Below are 12,277 nucleotides of genomic sequence, written 5' to 3'. Positions count from 1 at the left end.
GTCCTTCTTGATCTTCCTCCTCAGCACCCTCAGGCACTGGGGCCTTGTTCTTCTCAGCAGCTGGAATACTCCTGGTATTCCTCTTTGGAGCAGACTTGGCCTTGGGGGCAGCCTTGGGTGCTTCCTTGGGCTTAGATGTTGCAGCCCCAGATTTAATAGCATCACACATAAGCTTTGGTGCCTTTGGTGCTAGTTCAGTAAGCTCTTCCTCTTCCATCATGGAAGGTTGCCCAACAACTCTAGCCATGGTCTTCTTGACCCTTTCCTTCCTCTTCTTGCCTTCAGCAGCTGGCTCTTTGGGATCAGGATTTTCAGGCAGTTGAGTTGATGCTATGGCCTTGGACATAGGTTGTCTTCCTGCAGGCCTCTTAATCTTCATGCCTGGCTTAGTATCTTTTGCTGAGCCATATTCCTTCTTGAGCACCACTTTCTTGGAAGTAGCCTCTTCTTCTTCAGCTTTGTAGTCCTCATCTTCTGAGTCTGAGGTTCTCTTTCTCCTTTGCCTACTAGCATCCTGAGGCAGGTTGCTAGGAGTGCTTCTGCTTCCTTCATCTGAAGTGTTGGAGGGACTAGTGCCCTCACTCATGTGAATCTGCTCTGTTGATCTGTTTTGACTGTCACTCTGGTCTGACATGCTGCAAAAGCTGACCGCTAACCTTGTGAAGAGTTATAGATGGGATGGAGCGGATGAGCATCACAAAATGCAGAGACTTTTCAAAAGAATGATTCAAAAATTCAGTTTTAGTTTTCCACAGAAAGCATTTCGGATCAACCGATTTTCAAACTCGGTGATACCGATGCAGTTTTTGGAACCTAAACTGATGAACTCGGTTGGACCGAGTCATAGTTCGGTGGCACCGAGACTGCTAGGGTTTCACAGAATCCTAAAATCGGTCACACTGATTAGTAATTCTCGGTCAGACCGAGAGTCACAAGTGCAATGGCATATGCCAAATCGGTGAGACCGAGTTTTTCAACTCGGTAGGTCCGAGATGGTTTCGGCGGAAACCTAACCCTAAAAAATTGAATCTAATCTACTCTTCGGACTACTTTGGCTGGATAGGATTGTTTCAATCATAGCAAGAATCAATAAGAGTACAATGTGCTAGGAATCAGATGTGGATAGCACAAAGATCGAGTCCATACCCTAGTGCGGTGATGAACTCGCTACGGCGGCAACGGTGGGGTTGAATTCCGTTGACAGTGGCGGAGACCAGTGATAGGAGGTGGCTGGCGACGAGGAAACGATCCGGAGACCTTCAATGGCAGAGCAAGCTATTGCGCGGGCGAAGGGGTTCGGAGGAATTTCCAAAATTTTGCCCGTGACTATATATAGCCCGACCCTGTCGGTGTGACTGAGTGGAACAACTCGGTGGCAATGAGATGCATAACTGTGTTCAGTTACAGCAACTCGGTGTGACCGAAAAGTTCAAATTGGTTGCACCGAGATTGAAAACTCAGATCAAGTTAATGATCTCGGTAGGACCGAAATGGAGGAATCCGTCAGACCGAGAATCACAAAGAGGTTTTGGAAGTTTAAGTCTATGACGAATCGGGGACTCCGAGTTCTCCTCACACAGAGTGATTCGAAACTGACTTGATCAAATTTTGTGATGTAGCATGAATAGAGTTTGAGCCAAGAAAAGCATAGATAGCTAGAGAGGGTTCTTAGGCATTCTTGTCCATCCACTTGGCCAAAATAAGAAAGAACCAAACAATCAAAACAACAAGTGGATGTCCTTGAATGAATAAAATATGCACCAACATGCTCACACAATAAGATAGCAAATGAAATATGTGGCAAAGCATGCACAACCAATTCTAGCATCTATCAAACAATTGGCGATGACTAGGTCATCTATATATGAGTATATTGACATAGGAGTCAAATGAGAACATTTTATCATAGGTCATACTCATCGTTTAAGCTCAAGTGGGGTTACTACTTTTACATAATGCATTTATGTGTTCACACCATTAGAGTTGCTTTGACTCAATTTTTTGAGTTAAGCTCCTCCTAGATGTGAGATCCCCCCTTTAGAGGGATGAACTAACCTTGGGTTTTGTCGATGATGACTTCATGTAGGTGTTGAAGATGAGGATGCTTAATGTTGAAGTAGATCATTTGAAGCAATCCTTTGGAGTGAGTTGCACTTTCAACTTACCTACATGGGTTAGTCCCACAAGGAACAAACAAGAATATCCATAGACATAGAGTGATGCACACACATGATGATGTCCATGAAAACATTAGGTTACCTTGTCCCTTGCCTTACCAACATGAGGGTTTGTGACTCCTTGAACTAGTGCAAGATGTGGAAATTGATTGCACTTGTCCTTGCCATAAAGATATGAGTGAAGAATGTTGGCGGAGTCACCCTCAAGAACTCTCTAGTTCTTCTTCCTCGGGATCCACATCATCTTGATGGGAATCCTTGGAGTTGTAGTTGTACTTGATGAAGTGGAACTTGACGTAGTCTTGGGAATCCACTTGACCGAGACCTTAGGTGCTTCTTCAAATGCATCAATCTCTTCTTGAAGCTTATCCTTGCCTTTGTTCTTGTGGTCTTGTGGAGGAAGATCATCTTGAGCTTGTGTCCCCTTGAAGGAAGTAGGATCATACTTCTCTTGTTGAGGAACAAACTTCGTCTTGGGGTATTGATCTTCTTCCCACTCAACTCCATTGGCATTGAACTTTCGTTCAAAACCAGCACCTTGATTCTTCCGGTGTCTTCCTTGCTTGCGTACAATTTCCTCGAATTGCTTACTCCCGGCAAGACTCTTGTAAACACCTTTCTCTATAATTCCCTTCAATAAGCTGATTTCTTGCTCAAGTGTAACTTGGCTAGGAGAATCATTAGTGGAATCAAGAGAACTACTAGAAGCAACAATATTGGATTTAACATTATTATTGTTACTACTAGAGGAAGTTCTTTCTTGTACTTATTACCAGAGTTGACTTGAGGCATGTAAGTAGATAAGAGTAAACGCTTGGCAATGTAAAAAGAACTTTTCTTACGGAGATCATCATTGATTGCCTTTAAGATCTCATGCTCTTGCTCAAGATTGAGCTCTTCAAAGCGTAACTTCGCATGAGCCCTTAAAAGTTCTCGATGATTTTCGAAGATAGTTTCATGAGCTAACTTTAGAGTGTTTAGTTCTTTAGTTAGAAGCACAATTTTCTCCTTATCATTTTCATTCATTTGATTAGCATGATTAATTGACGTTTCATCATAGTATTCATCACTAGAGTTGTCAACAAGTAAATCATCATCCACAAGCAAGTCATCTTCATCACTATTGAAATCAACATACTCAGGATGTGTTACCTTTGGACCTTTGGCCATGAAGCATCTTCCAATTCCTTCATTTGGTGAATCAAATATGTCGTAGGAGTTGGTTGACACAAGTGCTAGACCGGCAACACCTTCATCTTGAGTATATTCGGAGTTGGAGTGATAGCTTCTCTCGGAGTGTTTGTCGGAGTCGGAGCCAGAAATCCATTCACCAATATGAGCTTGATGTCTTTGTTTTGTGTAGCTCCTTGATGACTTGTCCTTCTTCTCCGAATCCTTGCTTCTCCATGAGGGTCTTCGTTCATAACGATCACCTCTACTCCTCCTCTCTCTTGGTGGTGATTCTTCTCTTTTCCTTCTTCTTTTTGGAGAATCTTCTCTTCTTTTGTAGGGTGCCGTACACTCCTTGGAGTAGTGTCCAGGCCTCCCACAATTGTAGCAATTTCGCTCTCGACTGGGAGATCTTTTGTCATGATAAGACCTTGATTTGGAGCTTCTTTCTTTGCTTCTACTCTTGTAGAATTTGTTGAAGTTCTTCACCATTAAGCTCAATTCTTCATTGAAGGTTTGTTTCTCACTTGATGATGTGGGGGCTTCACTTGAGGCTTTGTAAGCACCACTTGACTTGTTGTGAAGTTCCTCCTTATCCTTGAGTGACATCTCATGAGCAACAATTCTTCTAATGACTTCCGTTGGCTTGAGATCTTTGTAGTTTGGCATCATTTGGATCAATGTGCACACGGTATCATACTTTCCATCCAATGCTCTTAGGATCTTCTTGATGATGAATCTGTCGGTCATCTCTTCACTTCCTAAGCCGGCAATCTCATTTGTGATAAGTGCAAGCCTAGAGTACTTTTCAGCGACACCTTCACCATCCTTCATTTTGAACTTGTCAAGCTGACTTTGGAGCACATCCAACTTGGATTCCTTGACAGATTCGGTACCTTCGTGCATAGCAATCAAAGTATCCCAAATTTCCTTTGCATTCTCAAGACGGCTAATTTTGTTGAATTCTTCGGGGCACAATCCGTTGAAGATTATATCACAAGCTTGAGCGTTGTATTGCAGCATCTTCAATCCTTCTGCATTCGCTTCATGGTTCGGTTCTCTCCCATCAAAGAATTCACCTTGCAAGCCAATACAAATAATTGCCCAAACGGCGGGGTTATGTCCGAGAATATGCATTTTCATCTTATGCTTCCAACTAGCAAAATTAGTACCATCAAAGTAAGGACCTCTACGGTGATAATTTCCCTCGCTAGACGCCATACTCTCCTAGGTTGTGAAACCAAGGCTATGACCACCAAAAGCTACGGAAATCAAAGCAAATGGAGACCAAAGCTCTGATACCACTTGTAGGACCTTGAAGTATGTCTAGAGGGGGGTGATTAGACTACTTGACCAATTAAAAACTTAACCTTTTCCCAATTTTAGAGTTTGATAGATTTTAGCTATTTAGGACAAGTCAAGTAATCATCACACAGTTCAAGCAAACATGCAAAAGAGTATATAGGCAGCGGAAATTAAAGCATGCAACTTGCAAGGAAGTAAAGGGATGGGTTTGGAGGATTCAAACGCACTTGGAGACACGGATTCTTTTGGCGTGGTTCCGATAGGTGGTGCTATCATACATCCACGTTGATGGAGACTTCAACCCACGAAGGGTAACGGTTGCGCGAGTCCACGGAGGGCTCCACCCATGAAGGGTCCACAAAGAAGCAACCTTGTCTATCCCACCATGGCCATCGCCCACAAAGGACTTGCCTCACTAGCAGTAGATCTTCATGAAGTAGGCGATCTCCTTGCCCTTACAAACTCCTTGGTTCAACTCCACAATCTTGTCGGAGGCTCCAAAGTGACACCTAGCCAATCTAGGAGACACCACTCTCCAAGAAGTAACAAATGGTGCGTTGATGATGAACTCCTTGCTGTTTTGCTTCAAATGATAGTCTCCCCAACACTCAACTCTCTCTCATAGGATTTGGATCTGGTGGAAAGAGGATTTGAGTGGAAAGCAACTTGGGGAAGGCTAGAGATCAAGATTCATATGGTAGGAATGGAATACCTTGGCCTCAACACATGAGTAGGTGGTTCTCTCTCAGAAATAGTAAGTAGGAAGTGTAGGTTTAGTCTGATGGTTCTCTCCACGAATGAAGAGGAGGTGGAGGGGTATATATATCCTCCACACAAAATCTAACCATTACACACAATTTACCAAACTCGGTGGGACCGATTCAACAGACTCGATCGGACCGATTTAGTAAACCTAGTGACCGTTAGTGATTTTCGGTGGGACTGACATGCAACTCGGTGAGACCGATTTGGTTAGGGTTAGGGCATAACATAATCTCGGTGAGACCGATTACACAAACTCGGTGAGACCGATTTTGGTAATTAGCTAACCAGAGAGTTGGTCATGTAAACTCGGTGGGACCGATTTGCTCCTTTCGGTGAGACCGAAATGTTACAAAAGGGAAACACAGAGTTTACATTGCAATCTCTGTGGGACCGATCGCTCACTTCGGTTAGACCGAAACGTTACGAAGGGAAACAGAGAGATTACAATCCCATCTCGGTGAGACCGAGATCCCTATCGGTGGGACCGATTTGCTTAGGGTTTGGGGCAGTGGCTATGACTTTTGGAATCGGTGGCGCCGGATAGGAAGAATCGGTGTGACCGATTTTGGCTTTCGGTTTAGGTCATTTGTGGATGTGGGAAAGTAGCTGAGGGTTTTGGAGCATATCACAAAGCACATGAAGTAAGAGGCTCATTAAGCAACACCTCATCCCTCCTTGATAGTATTGGCTTTTCCAATAGACTCAATGTGATCTTGGATCACTAAAATATAAAATGAAGAGTCTTGGGCCTTTGAGCTTGAGCCAATCCTTTGTCCTTAGTATTTTGAGGGATCCACTTTCATCATCCATGCCATGCCATTCATTGAGCTTTCCTGAAATAATAGTCTTGGAATAGCATTAGCTCAATGAGCTATTTGTTGTTATGAATTACCAAAACCACCTAGGGATAGTTGCACTTTCAGCGCGGTCCCGCGGCAGGGATGGCGCCCGTCCGCGGCGGAGATGAAAGCGGCGGGGCGCCACAGGACGGCCGGCGGCGGATGAGCAAGTGCAGCGGCGCGGCTAGGGGGTCTCGGGCGCGGGCGCGCTGACCCATGGGAGGCGGCGGCGGCGGAGATGGGCTTGTGGGGGCCGGCTTCAGGCCGATGGCGGCGGGTGGCGGCGGCTTCCACGTGGCGGCGCGCCACTGGATACGGGCGGTGGCAGAGACTCATCCGGTGCAATGCGGACATGTCCGGCGGCGGAGTGGGAAGGTGGCTAGGGTTTGGACCCGAAAATGGAGCGGGAGGGGGCGTTTTTATAACTGAGGGTGTTAGGGGAGTCCAAATGGGGAGCGGTTTTCGCCCACACGATCGTGATCGAACGGTGGAGAGCATGGAGGGGGTTTAGATGGGCTAGGTGGGGTGCGTGAAAGGGTGCTGGGCTGTAAGAGAAAAGGGAGTTTCGGTTAGCTAGGCTAACCGTTGGGGCATCAAACGACCTCCAAATGGAACTAAACGACCTCGAAAGGCCACTCGGCAAATCTCAACCCATTCCGAGAACGTTTTCCTCCCGCTCACGAAACAAGGTCTGAGAGGTGCGACGGGCGCGTGTGAGTGTCGTAGGGCTCAGAATAGACAATGGAGAGAACCGGAGGAACCCGAATGGATGCAAGTTTTGAAAAACCATGCAGATGAAATGCAGATGATGACATGGCAAAATGCAACACGCAAGAAAATGACATGGCAACAACAATGAATAACTGCAATACACCTGGTGCATCGGATTCGGGGTGTTACAACTCTCCTCCACTAACAAGAGATCTTGTCCCGAGATCTTGGAATGAGACGGAAGAGAAAGAGGAAGAGGTGAAATAAGACCAGAAGAAAGAAGAATAACAAAGTCGCGAGAACTTGGGTAGAAAAGAGGAATGACGAGTATGACGAGAATCAAAAGCTCAAGAAACAAGATAGACTCTCAAACCACTCTGGTTAGAACAAGATAGAAAAAGAATAAGAATGATAGAATTTTGGCAGCATTCTGACTGAAAATGGAAGGCATGCAGACCTGAACTTCACCCAATGGGATGACAATTGACGAGATGAACAACACAATGCCTCCGAAAGAATTGAAAGAATGGAATGAAAAGGACTTGGAAGGAAGGGTTGAATGGAGTTGTTGAGAAAATCAACAATATAAGAATAAGCTTGTTGTGGACTTATCAAAACAACCCAAAACTTGAAGCGAAATTATACCACAACCAAAAGCCTGAATAGCTGAGAAGAACGAAGATGCTCAACCAAGTATGATGCAAGACAAGGCTATATGATGCTACTCATTGCAAGAGATGATGCAAACAAGAGCAACACATCAAAGCAAGTTTAAATGAGGCAGGTAACAACATATGACAAAACCGGAAAGATCCCATATGTAAATTTAGAAGTTGGTCCAGATCTGAACAGACAATAAGTTAAAGTTTTTAAACATCAAGTTAAGATGCACCAAGATGATCTACACAAAATTCTAGTCAAGTTACATATAAAGTTCGTTTAATTCGGAGCTATGGCCTAGAAGATATGAGCAAAACAAGTTAAACATGGCATTGATGCAAAATGCATTCAAACATCAAGCAAACACTCTCAAAACATGGATGCAACATGATAAGATGAAACTACATGCAAATCTAAGCAATTTTCATATAAAGCACACTCAAAATGGCGCAACGGTTCAACACATACACATGAAACAAGTTTAAAGGACAAGCTGTCCAAAATAGCAACTAGGCATCTTACAAACATCACAACAACATGGTACATCATCTCAACATGAAGACAAATGGTATGGACATGATGTACGGACGAAGCATAACAAAATATGACCACTGAGCTATCTCCAGAAAACAATATAACATGCTTAAAAGGACATGGCAAGATTGAAAATAATTACAGTTCACAGACTTGAGCAGAAATCACTGAGCATGATAGAAATGACATCAGGTTGCAAATGTTTAGAGCTATCAAACAACTTGTTACATCATGATATCATGGCAAACAAAGTCATGGCATGTTAATACTAAAGACAAAGAACAAATCTCCCTTACTCAACTTATTCCAAAAATCAACAAAAAAGATGGTAGCATCCATGCAAACATGGAAAATGATATGACAGATTCAGAATAATAGTACATGGCAGGAACAACGATAAGTAGGCATGTTGGTGAGCTTGTACAACTCACCACAGAGCTATACATGGCATGACAAGGCGACCAATAGTAAGAAGACACATTTATGGAGCTAATCATGGCAATAGCATAGTCATAGGTTGCATGGATCACTAAAAAACGAATGGCCAAACTGAACTTAATGTTAACATGCTAACAACAACATGATTTAGCAATTTGAGAGCAAGATTACAACAAGCTACAACAGGATATAAATGCAACCAAGTGCATGGATGGATAGAGCATGACATGTATAACAAAATATCCTTAGTGAATATCTCCATATTATGCATAGAATGACTTGTAATAGCAGGTTTACATAGCATCATGATATAGCAGTTACAGCCTAGCAAAACAGTAACACCAAGTACCCTACTTCACGAGCTTGATGCAGTCACTACAAGACTCACAAAAATACATGGATTACACCACTATAATTATGGCTTTAATATCCTCCTAAAACATGTAGACATCATGCCCAAAGGATGCACACACAAAATACAATGAAAAAGACAAATCACAAGTTATAACAGTCTCAGCAGTTTAATGTCATTTAGCACTCTTGCAACGATGATTAGAGCATCAAGATGGACTCAAACAAGCATGGAACAATGGAACAAAATGAGTAGCATCTCAGAATGAACATTTTGATATATCATGCACGCACAACGGAGCAGTATGCAAGAAGTTATGGCATGTCAAAATGGGCACCAGAAAGTAAATATTTCGGGACTTGGGGAAAATCGGGGTCAACCTTATGGATATAGGGTTACGGGCACATGAACTGAGGATGGCAGGAGCTGGGTCGTCGGAGCGGCGGAAGGCCGGCGGGGACGGGGATGCCGGATCCGGGCGGCGCCGGCACGGATCTGGCCGGAGCTGGCGTCGAGGAGCGGCGGGGCGCTCGGGCGCGAACTGAGGGCGCGGTCCCGCGGCGGGGACGACGCCCGTCCGCGGCGGAGAGAAAAGCGGGCAGGGCGCCGGAGGACGGCTGGCGGCGGACGAGCAAGTGCGGCGGCGCGGTTAGAGGGTCTCGGGCGCGGGCGCGCTGACCCATGGGAGGCGGCAGCGGTGGAGATGGGCCTGTGGGGGCCGGCTGCAGGACAAGCGGGCTGCGGGCGGCGGGTGGCAGCACGCCACTGGATGCGCGCAGCGGCAGAGACTCGTCCGGTGCAATCCGGACATGTCGAGTGGCGGAGTGGGAAGGTGGCTAGGGTTTGGACCCGAAAATGGAGGGGGAGAAGGCAGTTTTATAGGTGAGGGAGTTTGGGGAGTCCAAATGGGGAGCGGTTTTCGCCCACACGATCGTGATCGAACGGTGGAGAGCATGAAGGGGGTTTAGATAGGCTTGGTGGGGTGCGTGAAAGGGTGCTGGGCTGCAAGAGAAAAGGGGGTTTCGGTTAGCTCGGCTAACCGTTGGGGCATCAAACAACCTCCAAATGGAACGAAATTTTATGGGCGGTCTACCGGTGAATAACAAGGCCACTCGGCAAATCTCGGCCCATTCCGAGAACGTTTTTCTCCCTCTCACGAAACAAGGTCTGAGAGGTGCGACGGGCGTGTGTGAGTGTGGTAGGGCTCAGAACAGACAACAGAGAGAACCGGAGGAACCCGAAAAGATGAAATGCAGATGATGACATGGCAAAATGCAACATGCAAGCAAATGACATGGCAACAATGACGAATAACTGCAATACACCTGGCGCATCGGATTCGGGGCGTTACATCTCTCCTCCACTAACAAGAGGTCTCGTCCCAAGATCTTAGGAACGAGACGGAAGAGAAAGAGGAAGAGGTGAAATAAGACCAGAAGAAAGAAGAATAACAAAGTCGCGAGAACTCGGGTAGAAAATTGGAATGACGAGTATGACGAGAATGAAAAGCTCAAGAAACAAGATAGACGCTGAAACCACTCCAGTTAGAACAAGATAGAAAAAGAATAAGAATGATAGAATTTTGGCAGCATTCTGACTGAAAATGGAAGGCATGCAGACCTGAACTTCACCCAATGGGATGACACTTGACGAGATGAACAACACAATGCCTCCAGAAGAATTGAAAGAATGGAATGACAAGAACTTGGAAGGAAGGGTTGAACGGAGTTGTTGAGAAAATCAACAACGAAAGAATAAGCTTGTTGTGGACTTATCAAAACAACTCAAAACTTGAAGTGAAATTATACCACAACCAAAAGCCTGAATAGCTGAGAAGAACGAAGAAATGCAAAACTCTACTTCAAAAGAATATGGGGAATTATATGCCTTCGAGATGCGAGAAGAATGATACTTGAACTCCTCCCACAAAATCTTGATGAACTCTTGAAGAATGAATTAAATCATGAAGAACCACCGTGAAGAACTCCGATGACAAAAAGATGATGAGATAGAATTAAGGATGAAAGAATAAGATTAAAGCTTGCGGTGGTTTAGATGGAGGTTCCGATGAAATGGCCGAGGAAATTGGAACTCCGGAAAAGAAAAGATGAAAATACTTGGAACTAGAATTTATTCATCAAGAACAAACTCCGGAGGAAAGGATTACTTGACGGCGATGAAGTAAGAATAAGAATTACGTTATGCTTATCCTCATCAAATTTAATTGATGACAACCGGATTTGGCATGCAACTTATTCCCCTTGAAAAGGATTGAGGAGCATATGGCGCCACCTTTAGGAAGGTCTTCAATGAACCACCGTTTGGATTGGAAAGAAACAATGGATTAAAATGATAATCAAGGAAACGAATCTTGAACGAACCACCATAAGAATTCGAAAATGACTGATGAAAGAGAATGAATCATCGGGGAGAATTAGAAGAACAAATATGCTAGAGGGGATTTAGAAGCAAAAGAACAAAGAGATCATGAGCTGATTAAAGAACACTTGAACGAAGCACCGGGATAATTGGATAATGGTAGCTGAAATGTGAGGACGAAGAATTCTTCTGGAATGATGGCCTCCGGTGAAAAGAAACGGGAAAACAATTTCTGACATACTGCGGATGGGTAAGAAAAGGAATATCTGACAAATGGAATAATTCGAGAGGATAACATGAAGCTAGAACCACGAATCTTCAAGAGGACGGGCAAGATTTAGAGGAAAACTCTTCTTCTATCTTCAAAGCTGAGAATGACGACGAGAGACACCACCGAAATTACTGAGATACTCCGGGAGAATGCAGGGAGCAAAGGTTGAATCAGCAATGAAAAGAATTGAAATTGATCTTGAAAAGGCATGCGACTGATGGATTCCATACTTATGTCATACTTGAAAAGAATATGAGAATAACCCCGGGAGAGTTAGAAGAGTCAGGTAAGATCCTGGGAAAAAACATGTGGGTTAGGGACCACTAAAAGAAAACACCGTTGGAAAGGATTGTTGAAAAGATAAATGATGCACCGGAACAATTGAAATATTTGAATGAGGTGACAACGTCGAATTAATTGGAACACAGATGAATCTCCTGAGATGTCTTCCGAACTCCGGAATGATTGAATGGCGAGAGGCAGACGAGCAAGGAGAACACTTGATCCAAGGAAAATAATGTGATCAACCCAAAAAAACTTGAATTGAGTCCATCGGAGAAGAAAAAAAAGATGAAGATTGTCGAAGGAAACAAGAATTCACCTGTTGAAACCATTGACGAAAGACTAAGGAGGCTCCGCACGAATGAAATTGATGGTCGAAAGAGACTCAGACTCC

This window comes from Triticum aestivum, chromosome 2B (assembly GCF_018294505.1).
Source record: "Triticum aestivum cultivar Chinese Spring chromosome 2B, IWGSC CS RefSeq v2.1, whole genome shotgun sequence".
NCBI lineage: Eukaryota > Viridiplantae > Streptophyta > Magnoliopsida > Poales > Poaceae > Triticum > Triticum aestivum.
This window is presented reverse-complemented; position numbering follows the sequence as displayed.